The 5,542-nt window shown below is 42.2% G+C and overlaps 1 long non-coding RNA gene across 1 annotated transcript; it reads left to right on the top strand.

The window, feature by feature from the left end:
• The first annotated feature begins 1,392 nt into the window (after positions 1-1,392).
• LOC120921784 lies at positions 1,393-5,189 on the top strand. The gene is made up of 3 exons (XR_005744975.1): positions 1,393-1,425; positions 2,118-2,256; positions 5,166-5,189. It is a non-coding gene; the product is annotated as an uncharacterized LOC120921784 (long non-coding RNA).
• The last annotated feature ends 353 nt before the right edge of the window (positions 5,190-5,542 follow it).

Below are 5,542 nucleotides of genomic sequence, written 5' to 3' on the forward strand. Positions count from 1 at the left end.
ACCCAGTAACCCCGTCATGTCCGTCCTCTTCCTCCATAGTCACTGTGACGTCTTTTATCTCCAGCAGATGATAATACACACATATATAGTGTGGAGACCTAGATTAACCCCTTCAGGATCGGAACATTCCCCCACTTGTGGGGCCGGAACATTCTCCATTTTGGAGATGTGTCACCTTTCCCACCAATCATCTTCTCACCTCATCAGTCTATATCAGGGGTCTCCAAACTTTCTAAACAAAAGGGCCAGTTTAGACTTCAGGGGGGCCAGTGGGAGTAAACAATGTCCCATCGTTGGTGTCAGTAGGAAGGAATGGTGCCCTATCGTTAATGTTAGTGGGATAATTAATTCTTCATTGTTTGTGTCAGTGGGATATATAATACCCCATAGTTAGTGTCAGTGGATGGAATAGTACCGCAAGGGCCAGATAAAGGCAAGCAAAGGGCCGCATCGGCCCCCGGCCACAGTTTGGACACCACTGGTCTATACTAAACGGATTTTACCGCTTTTATTAGCGGGGGAGTGGCAGTGTTTGGCATTGGAAGAAATCACATCCAGGTACATGTGAATGGACAAGTTGGTGACAAGATACACAGCGGGTCCAACCAAAATGCACAGTGAGACCTATCTAGTAATAGAAGGTCCATCCATTGTGGTGAGTGTCATCCATGTGGGGTCACCTGGAAGTGGTCACGTGTTTATCTGTTACTAATGACACAGCACCTGATCACCTACCTCTTGTTTTTTTTCAAGCAACTAATATCTGAAGGGGACTTTTTGATACATTGGACATTAGTTGTGTTTTCTAGTGTCATTAATTTCTTTATTTTTTACATGTGACAAACTGTTTAATAATCTTTATTTATATTTTTGGCAGCGCAGTCTATATACACATTTACTGGAGATCATATGACCATCACATTGCCTCCACCTCCCTCCCTGATAGAATAGAGAAATACAAAGAAGATTCTAGAAGTCACCAGAGAGATGATGGAGGAGAGGTGAGCGGTGCCGGGAATTCTGGGACATTATCCAGTAACAGACAAGGGGTGTGTCTGGATGGTGACTGTATCATTGTGTGTGTCAGGTTCCTATAAGGTGTCAGGATGTCACTGTCTATTTCTCCATGGAGGAGTGGGAGTATTTAGAAGGACACAAGGATCTCTACAAGGACGTCATGATGGACAATCAGCCGCCCCTCACATCACCGGGTAAGAGGAGACTTTATTGTAAAGGAGAGAGCAGTACGGAGGCTCCACCTAGATCCCCCATCATCTGATAAACACATAGAAACAATGTATTCAGTCAGTGTGTGTGTTTCCTACAGATGGATCCAGTAATGGGAACCCACCAGAGAGATGTCCCCGTCCTCTGTATTCCCGGGATTCCACACAGGAAGGTCACACCATCCCCCACCATCATCAGGTAGATGAGGAACAATCACTGATAGTATCATTAGGATCTGTACATTATCTGCATTGTTACCATTGATGTCATTTTTATTCTATATTCAGAGTGGAAACCTGAGAGATCCTAAAGTTGAGGTTAAAGAAGAGATAAAAGAGGAGGATGATGAGGATGGGGTGATGGAGGAGTCAGAGTCTCTAAAAGAACACAAAGATCTGTACCAGGACACCATGGTGGAGTCATCCAGCTACAGGAACCCACCAGAGAGATGTCCCCATCCTCTGTATTCCCGGGATTCCACACAGGAAGGTCACACCATCCCCCACCGTTATCAGGTAGATGAGTGACAATTATTGGTAGTTCTGATTTATACACAGCATGTTTGTTACAATGAATGCTTTATTATATATTCAGAGTGGAAACCTCGGGGATTATAATATTGTTATTAAAGAAGAGTATAAAGAGGAGGATGAGGAGTATGGAGTGATGGAGGAGTTATCAGAAGGACACAAGGATATGATGGAGCCGCCTAATACCAGGAACCCACCAGAGAGATGTCCCCGTCTTCTGTATTCCTGGGATTCCACACAGGAAGGTCACACCATCCCCCACCATCATCAGGTAGATGAGGAACAATCACTGATAGTATCATTAGGATCTGTACATTATCTGCATTGTTACCATTGATGTCATTTTTATTCTATATTTAGAGTGGAAACCTGAGAAATTCTAAAGTTGAGGTGAAAGAAGAAGAGAAGACTTATGTGAAGGATGATCGACAGTCTATGGCGGAGGATGGAATAACGGGGACATTTATAGAGGAGGACACTCCTACAGAGATCAGCACAGGTGGGTCATTAACACTAAATCCATTCCTCCACCCATACTGCTCACTGATTGGTCCAGAGTAGGGCGGGGACTGGGTGATATCAGCCTGTAATCCCCTGGTCACTTTCCTGAGCTGTGTTCCCCGTCCTGTATTCCTGTATTTCTCTGGGATAATCTTCCTTCTCTGTGCTGCAGACACAATTTATGTCTCTAGACTGGATTTATGGAGATTCTGGGGTTCAGCTGGCAGCAAAAGGTTCATTTTCACTGTTGTGAAGTCATAATGGCCCTTTCACACGGGCGGACCATATGTCTGCTTTTTCATCCATCCGTGTACGGATGAAAAAGGGACATACATTGGTCCCTATGAGATCGCGGGGGTCAGCGGATGAAAATCAGTGGACACCTGGTCTCGCCCGCCTCCGCATTCCTCAGACGATTCTGCAGACGGAGGAAAACCCTATTTTTCCTTCCGTCTGCGGATCAGATCGGGTGAACACGGACAGACGGTGATGTTAAAAGTTCACTTAGGCCTAAAAAGCTGATGAACCAGAATTCACCATTATTGGACCGTTGCTTGTTAAGCCTTTCAGAGCAAAAAACACAATACAAGTTTTCCAATGGTCAGGGGATTAGCCATCTTCTAATTTTTATGAGCCCTTTGTGGAAACGAAAGACCAGGCCTGATGTGTACTCAGAATGATTTGAACAATGGTGTCATGTAGCTGAGATTGGACAAACTGGTGTCTTGAGCTCTCGGTATTGGGACTTTTTGTTCAAGAAAAGCCATAGCAGATAAAACCCATTGTGTAATAGATTTTAGTAAATACCCATGTTGATTCTAGCTGTCTTAAAAACAATGGATGATGTTGACCAAGAAGGGTCCGTAAGGAGAATTTGTTTATACAGCTGGAATGGTATCCTGTCCTAAGGAAAGCAGCCAGTATTGTCTCAGCTTCTCCTAGACAATAGCAGGAGACTCCAGGTAATTCTACGCCAGGATGAGAACAGTCACAGGACTTGAAACGAAAGTGAAATGACAAATACATGTATCTATCTGTGATATGGACATGACATATATGTTATGTTACAATATTGCCATGCATTTTATAAGAATCAATATGTACCAAAGTCCATCTCAACACTTGGTGTAACAGATTTGAAGACATGCAAGTCAGAAGTAATGTAAAATACACAAATGTTATTATAGGACATTTTATTATAAGAAAGAGAATTATGTACGAGTGTGATTTTATAAATAGAAGTGTTTTAAAGAGTTAATTAGCATTACGAAATACGTCAAATTGTGATTATAAAAGGATATGAATGAACCTGTACTTAGAGTAACACATATTCATCAAACACATATCAAAATTATTCATGTATTCACATTAAAGGGGGTTGTAAAGGAAATGTTTCCCTAAATAGCTTCCTTTACCTTAGTGCAGTCCTCCTTCACTTACCTTCCATTTTGCTTTTAAATGTCCTTATTTCTTCTGAGAAATCCTCACTTCCTGTTCTTCTGTCTGTAACTCCACACAGTAATGCGAGGCTTTCTCCCTGGTGTGGAGAAAGCCTCTTGAGGGGGCAGGGGTCGAGCAGGCAAGTCATTACGGTGTTGAGTTACAGACAGAAGAACAGGAAGTGAGGATTTCTCAGAAGAAATAAGGACATTTAAAAGCAAAATGGAAGGATGAGGTAAGTGAAGGAGGACTGCACTAAGGTAAAGGAAGATATTTAGGGAAACAAATTCCTTTACAACCCCTTGAATAATCAATTTGTGTAATATTGATATAATCTGTGTAATGTTTAGAAAAAAATGTTTTAAAGATATACATTTATACAGGAATATAGTACCATGTTATGTAGGAATCAAAAATATACTAATCATATTTTATATAATATAAAGTTGCCAGAATATTCAAAGTGTGTGTGTGTGTATATATATATATATATGTGTGTGTGTATATATATATATATATATATATATATATATATATATATATATATAGTTTTCTCAGCATTATATAAACTTACACACATTCTGAAAATAGAATATCAACATAAAGAGATAATCTCACAATACATGTGAAACACCCGGTGGGTTAAAGTGATATTACTTGAGGATCTCAAAGTCCAGAGAACAGTTAATCATTAAGTTGTCAACCTATAGAAACCAGACACTTTTGGACAGTTACTACCATATTTACAACCAACCTATGAGTTAAGGACACATACTAGTTGGGCAGAACTTGGTATAAATTTTATAATCTTATTGTCCAGAGACAGTACTTAAGCGAATGAAAAATTGGACGGACAGATGCTCAGGACACACACTCGCCCCCACAGGGAGGACAGAGGGACATACACAATCAGGGACACACCCTGAGGGGCACACTGGGAAATCTACACTCTCAGACAGACTGACACACATGCACGAAGACATATCTTTACACTCATGAAGGTTTCAGCCATTTTACTCTGGTCACTTGACAGTCACTTGATGGTGGTCTTCAGGATCAGTCCAGTCTTCATCTTGGTTGTTCTCCCCCCATCCTCACTCTCTGACCTCTGGTGGGGCTCAGCCCCGCTGTTATTCATGAATAAATCATTGACTAATTAAGGAAGTGCAGGACTTCTTGAGTTGGGAAGATAACAATGAGTGATAGAGGGGGTGGGGACACTCGTCCTATAATCTCCTCATTACTGTCATTCCTATAAAAGACAGTTCTCATTGTTTCCTCACTCTCTGACTAAGGTCCATGAATAAAGAAATGATCTGGAAGGAGGTCAGAGGACCCATTTACTAGTTACCCTGAGGGGGGAATTGTAAGATCCTCAGAGACAAAGGTGCCTGATGTGGGCGGAGTCATGGTTTAGGGGAACCAATCTGCTCATGTCTAGTAGTAATCTTTTTATTTCTATTTTAGTAGATGGACGGGAGATGAGGAAAACCTCAGAGGATTGTCTCACTTTGTCTCCAGACTGTAAAGTAGAAGATGAGGACATCACACAGTATAGTCCAGGAGAAAACCAGACTACCTCAAATGTCCATCCGGCACCACACAGTGTAGATGGACCATCGTATTCCTCTTATCCTGAGGAACCTCAGACTGTGCGGGACGGTGCCGGACCATCGTATTCCTCTTATCCTGAGGAACCTCAGACTGTGCGGGACGGTGCCCGACCATTGTATTCCTCTTATCCTGAGGAACCTCAGCCTGTGCGGGACGGTGCCGGACCATCGTATTCCTCTTATCCTGAGGAACCTCAGACTGTGTGGGGCGGTGCCGGACCATCGTATTCC

This window comes from Rana temporaria (assembly GCF_905171775.1).
Source record: "Rana temporaria chromosome 4 unlocalized genomic scaffold, aRanTem1.1 chr4q, whole genome shotgun sequence".
NCBI classification, from domain to species: Eukaryota; Metazoa; Chordata; class Amphibia; order Anura; family Ranidae; genus Rana; species Rana temporaria.